Here is a 15,464-nt window from a genome sequence, read left to right as displayed (position 1 = left end):
ACAGTATTACATGTTCTTGACGTGTACCCCAAAACCTAACATGCAATAAAAAACAAAACAAAACAAAAACAAAACAAATACAGGTCATGTGGTTGAACAATTACATATAGATGGTTACTTCTTTACAGAAATAAAAAATATTCCAAAATCAGTAAAAAAAATTTTACTGACTGGACATATACATGAGTTCAAATCAACAGGGGATTGGTTATGCCTATTTATAACTTAAACTGTTGAAGTTATTTACCTTTTTTTTTTTTCCCCAGAGGGAGTTTCACTCTTGTTGCCCAGGCTGGAGTGCTATGGCACAATCTCGGCTCACCGCAACCTCTGCCTTCGGGGTTCAAGCCATTCTTTTGCCTCAGCCTCTGGAGTAGCTCAGAATACAGGCATGCGCCACCACGCCTGGCTAATTTTGCATTTTTAGCAGAGACGAGGTTTCTCCACATTGGTCAGGCTGGTTTCAAACTCCTGACTTCAGGTGATCTGCCCACCTCTGCCTCCCAAAGTGTTGGGATTACAGGTGTGAGCCACCATGCCTTGCTTATTTAGCTATTTTTTTTTTTAAATGAAGAATTATATCCCAGACTTCTGGGTAAGGATGGTTGACTAAACACATAGCTCTTTGTTGATCCTTCCCCAAAGACCAAGGGAAATTTAAAGACAAACTCATATGGTCAAAGAGAAATGGAGATTATAGCCATAAATTTTAAAAGCTGAAAAACAAATGAGTAAGAGCTAAAGGACTCCGACATACCCCAAAACACCAAACCCTAAGGGAAGCATCAGGGAACATTCTCCTACAAAATGTTCCTAAATTAGAAATAGAAGATAATATGGGAAGGATTAACAGAAAATTTTTCTGAAATGTAATCCAGTTCCCATATTCCCTTACTTACTGGCAGGCAGGCATATGCCCACCTTTGCAAAAGGCTGAAGATGATCTCTGCATAGGGTTAAAACAGAGGATTATCTGGACTAGGGATCACCATATAAGGTGGGGCAGTTTAAGTGAACATGTCCATGCCAGATCCCAGCCCATGGTGGGCTGGTAAATGTTTACCGGCTGGGGGGAATGGGGAGAATGAGGGCAGTTATTTGTAGTATTTTCTGATTCTGTGGTAAAAAATATCTTACCATGGCAGCTTCAAGCTACCAAATGATGTCAGTGAACACCTTTCAGAAGACATGCACAGTAGCATATTACCATACAGTAGTTCACAATACAGACAGTACAGGAGTGAATAACCTTGAGAGCATCCATAAGAACACAATGTAACAAAATAATTACAAACTGATGAGTTTTTAGTATTTACTAGCTTTACTTTTTTTTTGAGACAGAGTCTCACTCTGTCACCCAGGCTGGAATGCAGTGACACAATCTCGGCTCACTGCAACCTCTACCTTCCTGGGCTCAAAGGTTTCTTCCACCTCAACCTCTCAAGTAGCTGGGACTACAAGCATGCACCACCTCGTCTGGCTAATTTTTGTATTTACCTTGTTGTTTTATATAACTGAACTATAAATCTGTATAATTTTAAATAATTATTATATTTAGCAACTGGCTTGCAAAATTTCTGAAAATTTAACACTCGGCTCCAATAAGCTAGTATGAATCATCTCTAACACATCACTTACCCAAGACCCTTCTACCAATACCGTTCCCAAAAGGCTGACACAGTTAAGGCCTTTAACTTACAGGGAGAGGAAATCTCTTTCAGTGGGAAGAGATTTCTGTGGGAAATCTGATCAGTCATTAATTATCCCAAGAGTAGAAATGCAGAGATACTGAAAAATTCCCCAGTCTAAATTTGCCAACCAGATCATCCCACAGTGAAGCTTAGTTAGTTGATAAGCCCTACTTGCATTTTCAGAGCTTCTAATCAGCTTTTCAGAATCTTAACTATTGAATGAACAAACAGCCAAGAACTGCTAGACATCTGTAGCATAGAAGTTCGAGATAAAAGCAAGAAAAACAAACTGGAAAAAAAAAAAGAGACCAGGATCAACTTTACAGGCATGTGACTTGGACAGTCACACAGAGCTGTGGACTCTGAATCCGATAATTGGTTTAATACTCTGCTGTTGCTGCTCGATATTCTTTTATGTATTTATTTTTTTTAGATGATCTTGCTCTGTTACCCAGGCTGGAGTGCAGTGGCACGATCTCAGCCCAATGCGCCTCAACCACTCAGATTCAAGCGATCCTCCCACCGCAGTCACCTGAGTAGCTGAGACTACAGGCATGTGCCACAGTGCTCAAACAACTTTTTTTTTTTTTTTTTTTAGTAGAGACGGAGATTTGACATGTTGCCCAGGCTGGTCTCGAACTCCTAAGCTCAAGGGATTCATTCACCTCAACCTCCCAAAGTGCTGGGATACAGACGTGAGCCACTGCACCCAGCATGTAATGGAATTGTTTAATCAACGTTGAACAAGGGGCTCCATATTTTCATCTTGTACTCAACCCTGCAAATTATGTAATCAATTCCTGATAGAGACCATGCAGGCATAAGAAACCTCTGGAGAAAAAACAAATCATTAGTATTTTTAGAAGTATAAGAGAAAATATTAAAATGAGAGCAGTATACTATAAAAAAAAAAAAAGACTAAAAGGAGATAGAGAGCAAGCACAAGTATGCTGTCTCAGTAGAAATGAAAAACTCAAAAAAAATAGAAATGAAAAAAAAAAAAAGGAGAAAAAACACTGGAACATTGGAAGACTAGTTCAAAATGTTCAATATCTGAGTAACAAGAGTTCAAGAGAAAACCAAAGAAGAAAAAAGGAGGAAAGAAAGTCATCAACAAAATAATGCAAAAGTAGTCCCCAGATTGCAGGGGTTCACCAATTACTCACAATGATGGAAAGGATTCATCCAGTGACTCAGCATCAAGCGCCTCACCACATTAAGGCAGATTATTATGAAATTTCTAATGCTGAGGGAGAAAGAAAATAACTTATAACATGAAAAATCAGTAATCAGAATGGCTTTGGTCTTCAAGAGCAATGCAAGAAGCATGGAAGAAACTAGAAAACAATGGAATTTGCCTTTAAAATTCCAAAGGAAAATTTTCAAGCTAAAATTCTATACCAGCCATACAACCAAGAGTAAGAACAGAATTTTCAGCCTATTAGGATCTCAAAGTTTAACTTACATAAACCCTTTCACAAGCAGCTACTTGGAGAACCTGTTCTGCCAAAACCAAAGACTAAATCAACAAGACCTGAGATCTAAAAAAACAGGTAATCCAACACAAAGAGGTAATGAGTATCTCTAAGGTCCTGGATAAAGGGAAGTCCCAAGAAAACAGGTATGCATAAATCGAGTAGGCAACCAGTCCAGATGGTAACACATCTTCAGGTATATGAAGCTAAAAGAATACTTGAAGTGTCTGGCCTTCCTGAAAGTAAATAAGGACAACTTACAATTTGAACTAAATTAGTGAGAAGTTCATAGAAAAGTAAACAAAGAAAAATATAAATTTCATGGAAAACCAAAAGTAATAAAGTAAAAGTAGTCACAATTACTACATGGCTTAACTGTGAATAGCAATTTCAGTCTTAATGTGTCAACACTGAATACCGGTCTAAGCAGTTATAAATACCTATACCAGGGAAATGGGGAGGGGGAAATTCCTAGGAGTGAGAAGAACTAAATCCTCATGTGCCACAATGGGAAATCAAAAGATATAACCTGAAGCTGAGAAATCAAGAAATCAGAACACAAGAACGCTGTTAAGAACATGCCTGTAATCTCAGCTACTTGGGAGGCTAAGGCAGGAGAATCGCTTGAACCTGGGATGCGGAGGTTGCAGCGAGCCAACTTGGCAATAAGAGCGAAGCTCTGTCTCAAAAACAAGCTCTTATTGCACTCCAGCCTGGGCAACAAGAGCGAAGCTCTGTCTCAAAAACAAACAAGCAAACAAGCAAAACAAACAAAAAAACCACGGAGGTAAATGCAAACATAATAAGCTAAAAGAAAGCCTCCAGAAGGGTGAAGTGGGAGAACAAAGTGACAGAAAGACAGCTGCTTTTCAAAACAAGTCTTAAACAGCTACCGACTAAACAATGCACATTTAATATTTCAATAAAAAATACAATATAAAAGCATAAGAATAGTGATATAAGTTCAAAACGTTTTAGTTCATGTCTTTTTTTTCCCCCAGATTAAATTTTTCCAACAAGGTTTTATTTTCTCCTTTCATTTATTGTGTTCTCTAATTTTTCTAAAACAAAAATTGTTTGTATAATAAAAACTTGATAATTATCTTACCATTATCTTTGTATACATACCTGTTACTACTGTCTGATATGTAAATCATCTGTAACTCCATTATTTTCAGCTGTTCCTATGTCATATGATACCCCAGTCGGTTCCCAGGGAATGGACTCAAGCTGGGGACAAACATGTGTATGATACCCAACCTGGCACACCTCAGGAAGACGGCAGCTTCCCTTCCAGGAGGCGGCTCAGTAGTTTACACCAAGGTGTGTACTTGGGTACCTCTTTATCTCACATTGTTTCCTGATGCAAGGGTACATACAGTGTGTCAAAGCACTGTAAAACTGTTTCCACTTAAGTTGTGAGAAATTGATAAACACAATAAACGCTAGAATGTGCCTTAAGATGGCAACCAAATCAATTTTTTTTTTGTATCTTTATTATTCCCAACACTAAATTTCAGGTTTTCAGGGCTGGGCACAGTGGCTCACACTGTAATCCCAACACTTTGGGAGTCCGAACTGGGAAGATCACTTGAGCCTAGGAGTTCCAGACCAGGTTGGGCAAAAAAGAGAGACCTCAGCTCTCAAAAAAAAATTAGTCAGGCATGGTGACATGCCTGTGGTCTTAGCTGCCTGGGAGGCTGAGATGGGAGGATCACCTGAGCCTGGAAGGTCGAGGGTACAGTAAGCTGTGATCATGCCACTGCACTCCAGCCTGCATGGCAGACCAAGACTCTGTCTCATACGCAAAGAAGTTTCTAGTGTATGTGATATGGTTAGGCTTTGTGTCCCCAGCCAAATCTCATCTTGAATTATAATCCCCATAACCCCTGAATATCAAGGGAGAGAATACATGTGTTCTCCTAATAGTGAGGTGAATTCTCACGAGATGTGATGGTTTTATAAGCATTTGGTAGTTCCTCCTGCGTCCATTCTCCCTCCTGCCACATTGTGAAGAAGGTGTCTGCTTCACTTTCTGCCATGATTGTAAATTTCCCGTGGTCTCCCCAGCCATGTGGAACTGTGAGTCAATTAAACCTCTTTTCTTTATAAATTACCCAGTCTCAGGCAGTTTTTTATAGTAGTGTGAGAACAGACTAATACAGTAAATTGGTACCAAGAGTGGGACACTGCTATAAAGATACCCAAAAATGTAGAGGTGACTTTGGAACTGGGTAAAAGGCAAAGGTAGGAACAGTTTGCAGGACTCAGAAGAAGACAGGAAGATGTGGGAAAATTTGGAACTTCCTAGAGACTTGTTAAATGGCTCTGACCAAAATGCTGATAGCATTTTACCTCCTGGACAATGAAGTTCAGGATGAGGTGGTCTCAGATGAAGATGAGGACTTACTGGGAACTGTAAAAAAGGTGACTCTTGCTATGCTTTAGCAAAGAAACTGGCAGCATTTTGCCCCTACCCTAGAGATCTGTGGAACTTTGAACTTGAGACAGATGATTTAGGGTATCTCACAGAAGAAATGTTTAAGCAGCAAAGCTTTCAGGAGGTGACTTGGGTGCTCTTAAAAACATTCAATTCTATGCATTCACAAAGAGATGGTTTGGAATTGGAACTTATGTTTAAAAGGGAAGTAGAGCATACAAGGTTTGAAAATTTGCAGCCTAATAATGTGACAGAAAAGAAAAGCTCATTTTCTGAGGAGAAATTTGAGGCAGCTACAGAAATCTGCATAAGTAACAGGAGTCAAATATTAATTGCCAAGACAATGGGGAAAATGTCTCCAAAGCAGGGCAGAGATCTTAACAGCAGCCCTTCCCATCACAGGCCTGGAGACCCAGGAGGAAAAAAATGGTTTCCTGGGCTAGGCCCATAGCCTTGCTGCTTTGTGCAGTCTCGGGACTTGGTGCTCTGCGTTCCAGTTGGGGTGAAAATGGGCCAGCAGACAGTTGAGGCCGTTGCTTGAAAAGGTGCAAGCCTCAAGCCTTGGCAGCTTACACACGGTGTTAGGTATGCGGGTACAAAGAAGAATTTAAGTTTGAGAACCTCCGCCTAGATTTCAGAGGATATATGGAAACCCCTGGATGATCAGGCAGAAGTTTGCCACAGGGTGAAGTCCTCATGGAGAACCTATGCTAGGGCAGTGTGGAAGAGAAATTTGGGGTGGAAGCCCCCAGAGTCCATACCGGGGCACAGCCCAGTGGAGCTGTGAGAAGGAGGCCACCACCATCTTCCGGACCCCAGAATGGCAGGGCCGCTGACAGCTGGCACCATGCATCTGTTTTTTGTTTTTTGTTTTTTTTCTTTTCTTTTCTGTTTGGCACCGTGCATCTGGAAAAGTCACAGACACTCAACGCCAGCCCATGAAAGCTCCATGAGGGGGGCCGTACCCTGCAGAACCACAGGAGTGGAGCTGCCCAAGGCCATGGGAGCCCAAATCTTGCATCAGCATGACCTGGATGTGAGACATGAAGATCATTTTGGAACTTCCAATTTTTTTTTTTTTTTTTTTTTTTTTTGAGATGAAGTCTTGCACTACTGCCTGGGCTGGAGTGCAATGGTGTGATCTCAGCTCACTGCAACCTCCACCTCCCGAGTTCACAGGATTCTCCTGCCTCAGCCTGCCAAGTAGCTGGGATTACATGCGCACACCACCATGCCTGGCTAATTTTTGTATTTATAGTAGAGGTGGGGTTTCACTATGTTGGCCAGACTGGGCTTGAACTCCTGACCTTGTGATCCACCCACCTCGGTCTCCCAAAGTGCTGGGATTACAGGTGTGAGCCACCGTGCCAGACCTGGAACTTTAAGATTTAATTAATAATTAGCTGGGCATGGTGGCAGACACCTGTAATCCCAGCTACTCTGGAGGCTAAGGAAGGAGAATCCCTGGAACCCAGGAGGCAGAAGTTGCAGTGGGCCGAGATCACACCATTGCACTCCAGCCTCAGCAACAAGAGCAAAACTCCAACTCAAAAAGACAAAAAAAAAAAAAAAAAAAAAAAAAGGATTTAATGACTGCCCAGCCAGATTTCAGACTTGCATGGAACCTGTAGTCCCTTTGTTTTGGCTACTTTCTCCCATTTGCAACAGGAACATTTACCCAATGCCTGTACCCACCCCCAAGGTATCTTGGAAGTAACCAACTTGCTTTTGATTTTACAGGCTGCTATGCGGAAGGGACTTGCTTTGTCTCATATGAGACTTTGGACTTTAGGGTTAACGCTGGAACAAATTAAGACTTTAGGGGACTACTGGGAAGGCATGATTGGCTTTGAAATGTGAAAGGGAAATGAGATTTAGGAGGGGCGAGGAGCACAATGATGTGATTAGACTTTGTGTTCCCACCCAACTCTCATCTTGAAGTATAAACCACATAATCCTCACATGTCAAGTGAGAGAACAGGTGGAAGTAACTGAACCATGGGGCAGTTTCCCCCATTCTGTTCTCATGATAGTCAATGACTTCTCACAAGATCTGATTTTTTTTTTTTTTTTTTTAACATGGAACACTTCACAAATTTGCGTGTCATCCTTGCACAGGGCCATGCTAATCTTCTCTGTATCGTTCCAATTTTAGTGTATGTGCTGTCGAAGCGAGCACAATCTGATGGTTTTATAAGTGTTTGCTAGTTCCGCCTGTGTTCATTCACCCTCCTGCCACATTGTGAAGAAGGTGTCTGCTTCACCTTCCACCATGCTAATCTTCTCTGTATCGTTCCAATTTTAGTGTATGTGCTGTCTAAGCGAGCACAATCTGATGGTTTTATAAGTGTTTGCTAGTTCCGCCTGTGTCCATTCACCCTCCTGCCACATTGTGAAGAAGGTGTCTGCTTCACCTTCCACCATGATTGTAAGTTTCCTGAGGCCTCCCAAGTCATGTGGAACTGTGAGTCAATTAAACCTCTTTCCTTTATAAATTACAGCACCTCAGGCAGTTTTTTACAGCACTGTTAGAACAGACTAATACAATATTGCAACTTGCAACATCCAGTATATTGTTTTAATGTAATCAAACAGCATTTGTTCTTATTTTGTCTTTATATATGTCTGGGTTTTTTTTTTTTTTTTGGGCAGTGATAGGTTGATTCTGATCTAGCTACAAAAGTTAGTGTTATTAGAGTTTATAAAACTGTTTAGATAAGAAAATGCTATCATATCTTGTATTTAACTCCAAACTGGATGACAGTCACCATAGGATGTTTAAGAAATTTACTTAGCAAAGAGAATTGAGCCAATCTGCAGATAGATAAAGTCTACCCAAGGCAGATACACGTTTTCACTTATTCTCTTAAGAGTGATTTGATTTGTTTGGATTTGGTATAGAATCATTTCTGGATTTGAGAAAAACTAAACAAGGTTTTAGGGCTTGTTATGTTGCTAGGCAGGCAGCCATGAAGAAACCCTAATCTAAAAGATTCTTTTTACACTTAAAATTGAGGTAGGATAGACATACCTGAAGGCATGGTCTACATTTCTCATCTTCATTCTTTCTAATGAGGCCAAAAAATTATCCTGTCTCCATTATTAATCAGTAAACCCTGGTTTGGGGTGGTGTAATCTACAGGTCCATGAGCACTCCTCACTCCCACTCTAACACCAATGAAGTACTCTCTTGGCATGAAATGTGTCTTGAATTTTTCTCTCAAACTGGCAACAACAAAAGCAACTTGCTACTGCATTTCTCTTTTCCTCAAAGCCAAATTAAATTTTGCCAATTTACACAGAGAACAAACATACTTCCACATTAATGGCTGTTACCAACTTGGTCTTAATCCAACCTTCATGTTTACACTCCAGTATTTTAGATAAACAGTACTAGTCTCTTCTCCATTCTAGACAGCTCACAAGCTTCAAGAAGTTCAACTGGTTTCTTGCTACCTCCATCCATCCCCATCTCAACCTTCCCAAAAAAGCAACTCAAGCTTTTTATTCTGCTTTTGAAACAGCTTACTTTTTCCATCCTGAGTTTTCCCAAACTATTTCAGGGTTCTGACAATTCTGCCAGTGACTAAGTCTTCTCCTGGGAATAGTTGCCTCATTATCACTATTAAAAACAGTCACTCCTAATACTGACTGATAAGGATCAGAAAACTCATTGTTAACTCAATGCAAATTCCACCCTACTGAATCTAAAGATAAATGCATTACGAATGGAATAACAGGCTCACCAAAGGAGAGAACTCCAATGGTGTTTGTGTCACAATGAAGCTACTAAGTTTTGTATGTATTTCTAATTATTACTAATATGAAAAATTTGTTACCATTTCCTCCCTCAATAACCAGTTACTAAGAGCCAAGCAAACACACACACACACACACACACACACACACACACACACACACACGCACACAAACTCAGCAGTGAATGTGCTAACATTTTTAAAGTAATGTATCCTTCCAAATGATTTTCTGTTTGAGAAATAATTCTGTGCAGTACATGTGTTGTGTGGGTAACTTTTGTTCTTGGCAAGCTAGTCATCCTGATTGAAAAATTAGGTAAGTTTAAATAAGAAGTCTTCTCCTAAACGCTCAAATGGAACAACTGCTTACGAGCTTAATTCTTGCAAAAACGATATCCAATTAATCATAAATTTATTTTTATCATCATTTTGCTCTATCTAGCTTGCTCAGTACTAGAGGAATGTGACACAATGATAGCCCATCATTCCGGAAACCTGAGATATTGCTGTAGAGACACCTCCCTCATCCACGCACAGCCATGCTCCTGCAAAAAAACAGCAGTGTCCAGAACGTTTTTTTCTTATCAACCTTGGCCATTTTGTATTCACAAGAGTATATAACTTTCTTCCATAAACACTTCTGAAAGTGTGTAACGACTATAAACTACCAGAATACTTTTTTGAAGCAAAATGTATACACACACATAATACCAACTATATTAAAATACAGTTAAAGTTTCAAAAACTAATGATAATACGTCTTTTTAACATATTAAATAACAAGCTCTAATAACAAGTCTATTAGTTATCATAATTTCCAAATTGTGATCAACACAAATGATATTTTCATGATGTCTGCTGATGACAAAATCACAGGTACTGGTAGAACGACAGTGGAAGGAAATGCTAAAATGTCAGTCTGAGATTAGCAAAAATAAGTAACTCTTTTCTCAAATTCACAGAACTCTGAAGCTTTTAAACCATAATCATTCTGAAGCATTTAGAGAGATACTGAGATCACTTGGTTCAAACTCTTCATTTTAAAGATGAGAGAATTAAAGAGGAATTTGGAGATACTGCTTGCCTAAAGTATCTTGATTCCCAATCAAGAATCACTGTGTACTGTTTACAGTAAACCACTGTTTCCTTCTGAAAGCCTGAATCTCCAATCTAGCAATACTTAGCAGTTACAATAGAGCACGAAGAACCATAAGGTCTTATGATTCAAGCTAAGAAGACCTATTATAGTTTCTGTGTGCACCTCAGTTTCATCATCTGTTAAAAAAAGGTAATTAACCCGACTATGGAAGAACCTTAACATGAAAACCGAATTTTAAAATTCATGTTAAGTACTGCAGCGAGGTAAGGCTGCTAATGAATTCCATGAGAAACTGGACATTATTCTTTTTCGTTACTGTTCTTTAAGTATCATCAAATTCTGATTTCATACATTAAATATCTTACACTATCTAACAGATCTCCTGAAGGACAAACTGACTTTAGTTATAAGCCACTTCAAATGGAAAATATGTTTAGAACAAAACACTAACTTTGGAGTCATGTATGTGCCTGTAATAAGATATATGTCTGCAATTCTATGCAAAACGCTTGTTTCCTCTGACCTTCTGTATTAGTCTGTTCTCGCACTACTAATAAAGGCCTCACAATCACAGCAGTCACATCTTACATGGCAGCAGACAAGAAACCTTGTGCAGGGGAATTCCCATTTATAAAACCATCAGCTCTCCTGACACTTAACTCACTACCAAGAGGCCAACAGTATGGGAGAAACTGCCTCCATGAGCCAATTATCTCCACCTGGCCCTGTCCTTGACACATGGGGATTATTACAATTCAAGGTGAGCCAAACCATTTCATCCTCCATTTCTAAATCAGTAAAACGCGAATAAATACTAACATGAGACTGCCATGAAGGTCATTAAATGTCAGTTCCCTTCTCTTAAAGGTATCCATTACAAATACAAGTTAGAGGTAACCTCCTAAAGCAACAAGGAAATTTTCTAATTTCTGCATTATATTTACTTCCCCCTCCAACACTTGATAAAGTTATTTCAAATCAGAATAAAGTAGGACACAAAAAACCTTTCCTCATGTCAGTACATTGTCTCTCAGCAATTTAAACACTGAAACTACCAGCCATTTTTCCACAAAATCTTGTTTAAAAAGAAACTACACAGTAAATATGTGCAATGAAAAGTAAAAGGAATTATAACCAAATTTCTAAACCAGACAAAAGTAAATAAACCTTTGGAGGACAAGAGTCACACAAAATGACAACTTAAGGATTTAATCATAGAAGTGGGGTGGGGGAGTGCCAACAGCAGCAAGGCCACTCAACTTCTTCCCACACATTGTTTTGCCTGCCTCCATTAAAAGAATTCAAAGAGGTCAGCTCTAGGCAAGTTAAAGTTAGAGTGACAAATATGCAAACACATTTTATTTGACTAGAACAACATATAGAAAATAGAGTAGGTAGTCCAGAGAACACAAAAGGCTAGTAGTACAAAGCAGATCTGCTAAAAAGGGGTGAAAAAAAACCATTATCTGTCATGCCCTCCTGTCACACCCTTTTATTTGTAGTCATAACTGCAAGCTGTTTTAAAGACAATGGCAATGTGATTAAGGGTACCTTCATGCTGTGCCAAAGCACATATACATAGCAATTTAGAACAATCAGTCTTACTTTCATGAGAGCAAAGGGTGCAGCCAAATGAAATGGGTGGATACCATATTAAACAATCTCAGAATTAGCTAATAGGATATAGGAAAAAATGATTCCAATGCAGATGCTAAGCTCCCTTCCTCCTTTACACAATAAACTTTTTTACTATTTGAAAAGCACTACTCGAGAAAGGTTTCCATTTACTAAGACCTAAACATGGCTTGGTTTTTTTGTTTTTGTTTTCTTTGAGATAGAGTCTCCCTTTGTCACACAGTGGCACTATCTCAGCTTACTGCAACCTCCACCTTCCAAGTTCAAGCACTCAGCCTCCTGAGTAGCTGGGATTACAGGTGTGTGCCACCATGTTTGGTTCATTTTTGTATTTTTAGTAGAAAAAGGGGTTTCACCATGTTCATCAGGCTGGTCTTGAACCCCTGACCTCAAGTGATCTGCCCGCCTCGGCCTCCCACAGTGCTGGGATTACAGGCATGAGCCACCTCGCCCAGCCGGCCTGTTTTTAAACAAAGGTTTAAAAGACCATGTATTGACTTCCTTGTATAATCTGTTAAAATATATGCACTGGAGACTGGATTTGACATCATATAATTTTCGAAACGATGCTATGTAGAAATGACTTTAGTAGAAACCTTTAAAAATATATAAGCATTGCAACTCTAAAGAAAACCACCTGTTTCACAAACAATAAAAGTGCAAACTGAATGAAGCCAACAAGTAACAACATAAAGCCTAATGTGTGGTTTCTTGTGGGTTTCTACCGCTTTTATTCCTCAGGAAACAAATTATTCTCCCATAGGCTTTTCCTGACTCCATTTTCCCTAATCATAATGAAGTCCAAAACATTAAGCAATTAAGCAACTTTCTGGAAATTTAGTGTTCATGTAACTCAACTTCATGACTTACTACAAGCTGAGCATAAACACAAATTGTATTTTTTTTAATGACTGGGAAAAGAGGAGGACTATGTATTATATACATGCACACATATTTAAGTAGATCTTTAAGCTAGAAGGTCAAGTTCAGTTGATCAAACACACAACTACTCTACTACTAGACCACACAGGTTTAAAATCTGATACTGTCATTATTTTATTTGATGCATCAGTCTAACTTAACTAGACTGTTGACAGGCTTTAGCGCAAAAATCAGAAAGGGAATGAAAAACGAGCCTCAACAATGATAAATTATGACTTTACAGTACTTGCAGTAACATGGAGAAATGTGGGGAATAAAATTCAGTTCTGGAAAAATCCTGCTATTGAGCTGATTCAGTAAAAATTTTTATGAAGTAATTTTATTGCTGACTTTCCCCCTCCCCTGTACGAGTCCTATTGCAGACTTTTAAGACTTTTTTTTTTTTTTTTTTTGATTTGCAGTCTTACTCTGTCTCTCAGACTGGAGTGCAGTGGCAGGATCTCAGCTCACTGCAACCTCTGCCTCCTGGGTTCAAGCTATTGTCCTGCCTCAGCCTCCTGAGTAACTGGGATTACAGACACAACCTACCATGCCCAGCTAATTTTTTTTTTTTTTTGAGACAGAGTTTCACTCTTGTTGCCCAGGCTGGAGTGCAATGGCGCGATCTCGGCTCACCGCAACCTCCGCCTCCTGGGTCCAGGCAATTCTCCTGCCTCAGCCTCCTGAGTAGCTGGGATTACAGGCACGTGCCACCATGCCCAGCTGATTTTTTGTATTTTTAGTAGAGAAGGGGTTTCACCATGTTGACCAGGATGGTTTCGATCTCTTGACCTCGTGATCCACCCGCCTCGGCCTCCCAAAGTGCTGGGATTACAGGCGTGAGCCACCGCGCCCGGCCTGCCCAGCTAATTTTTATGTTTTTTAGTGGATAGTGGAGATGGGGTTTCACGATGTTGCCCAGGCTGGTCTCAAACTCCTTATCTCAAGCGATCCGCCTGCCTAGGCCCCCCAGAGTGCTGGAATTACAGGCATAAGCCACCATGCATCACACCCAGACTACGACTCATTTTTGAAATAGCTTTTTTCAGTTGCAATTCTAATGCACTAATTTGAATTTACATTTGAGATTAAACGCTTGTGTGAGAGAGATCTACTGCTCAAACTAAACTGAAAGGAGTTGATTGAAAAGTGAGTTTGGCAACTCTTGCCCTAATTTAAGAATAGGAATAGACTATAATAATTTCCACCCAAAAAGTACAAAAACAAAGTAGGTAAAAATCACATTTTAAATAAATCTTTTTTTTTTTTTTTTTTACAGTCTCGCTCTGTCACCAGGCGCCAGGCTGGAGTGCAATGGCGAGATCTTGGCTCACTGCAATCTCCGCCTCCCAGGTTCAGGTAATTCTCCTGCCTCAGCCTCCTGAGTAGCTGGGACCACAGGCACGCACCACCACACCCAGCTAATTTTTATATTTTTAGTAGAGACGGGATTTCACCATGTTGGCCAAGATGGTCTTGATCTCCTGACCTCGTGATCCACCCACCTCAGCCTCCCAAAGTGCTGGGATTACAGGTGTTACCACTGCACTGGCCAAATAAATCTTTTTTAAAAAGATTATGAAAAACCAAACCTGTCTCATAGAGCTCCAAACCTACAAGGATTATTACAATAAAAATGGGCTAGGTTGGGTTGGGCACAATGGCTCAAGCCTATAATCAAACACTTTGGGAGGCTGAAGTGGAAGGATCACTTGAGGCCAGGAGTTTGAGATCAGCATGGACAACACAGCAAGACCTCATCTCTACTAAAAACGTAAAAATTAGCTGGGCACGGTGGTATGCACTTGTGGTCCCAACCACTCCAGAGGCTGAGGCAGAGGATCACCTGAGCCCAAGAGTATGACCTTGCAGTGTGCTATGATCATGCCACTGCACTCCAGCCTGAGTGACAGAACAAGACCTTGTCCCAAAAAAATGAAGGTGGGTAGCTGGGCATGGTGGTGGGCCCCTGTAATCCCAACTACTCAAGAGGCTGAGGGCAGGAGAATCACTTGAACCTGGGAGGTGGTGGCTGCAGTGAGTGGAGATCGGGCCATTGTACTCCTGCCCGGGGAACAAGAGTGAAACTCTGTCTCAAACAAAACAAAAAAATAAAATAAAAATTAAAAAAATAAACACTGGGTGGTGGACTGGGTGAGCGCTGTGGCTCATGCCTATAATCCCAGCATTCTGAGGCTGAACAAGGAGGACTGCTTGAGGCCAGGAGTTCGATACCACCCTGGGCAACATAGTGAGATCCTATTTCCACAAAAAATTTTTTTAAATTAAAAAAAAGTAAAAGAGGCCGGGCGCGGTGGCTCAAGCCTGTAATCCCAGCACTTTGGGAGGCCGAGGCGGGTGGATCACGAGGTCAAGAGATCGAGACCATCCTGGTCAACATGGTGAAACCCCGTCTCTACTAAAAATACAAAAAATTAGCTGGGC

The 15,464-nt window shown here is 40.3% G+C and overlaps 1 protein-coding gene, 1 non-coding gene and 1 pseudogene across 3 annotated transcripts in view; all 3 read right to left on the bottom strand.

Annotated features, from left to right (window-relative positions):
- Positions 1-15,464, bottom strand: part of FBXO34 (F-box protein 34) — a 93,308-nt gene that overhangs the window by 46,132 nt on the left and 31,712 nt on the right. The window lies entirely within an intron of this gene.
- LOC116532184 lies at positions 7,680-7,785 on the bottom strand. The gene has a single exon (XR_004260747.1). It is a non-coding gene; the product is annotated as a U6 spliceosomal RNA (small nuclear RNA).
- Positions 7,877-7,935, bottom strand: LOC116532190 (annotated as a pseudogene).

Source organism: Sapajus apella, unplaced genomic scaffold (genome assembly GCF_009761245.1).
Source record: "Sapajus apella isolate SASKATOON/1434 unplaced genomic scaffold, GSC_monkey_1.0 scaffold74, whole genome shotgun sequence".
Taxonomy (NCBI): domain Eukaryota; kingdom Metazoa; phylum Chordata; class Mammalia; order Primates; family Cebidae; genus Sapajus; species Sapajus apella.
The sequence above is the reverse complement of the archived record's forward strand: the minus strand, read 5'-3'. Positions and strand labels throughout refer to the sequence as shown.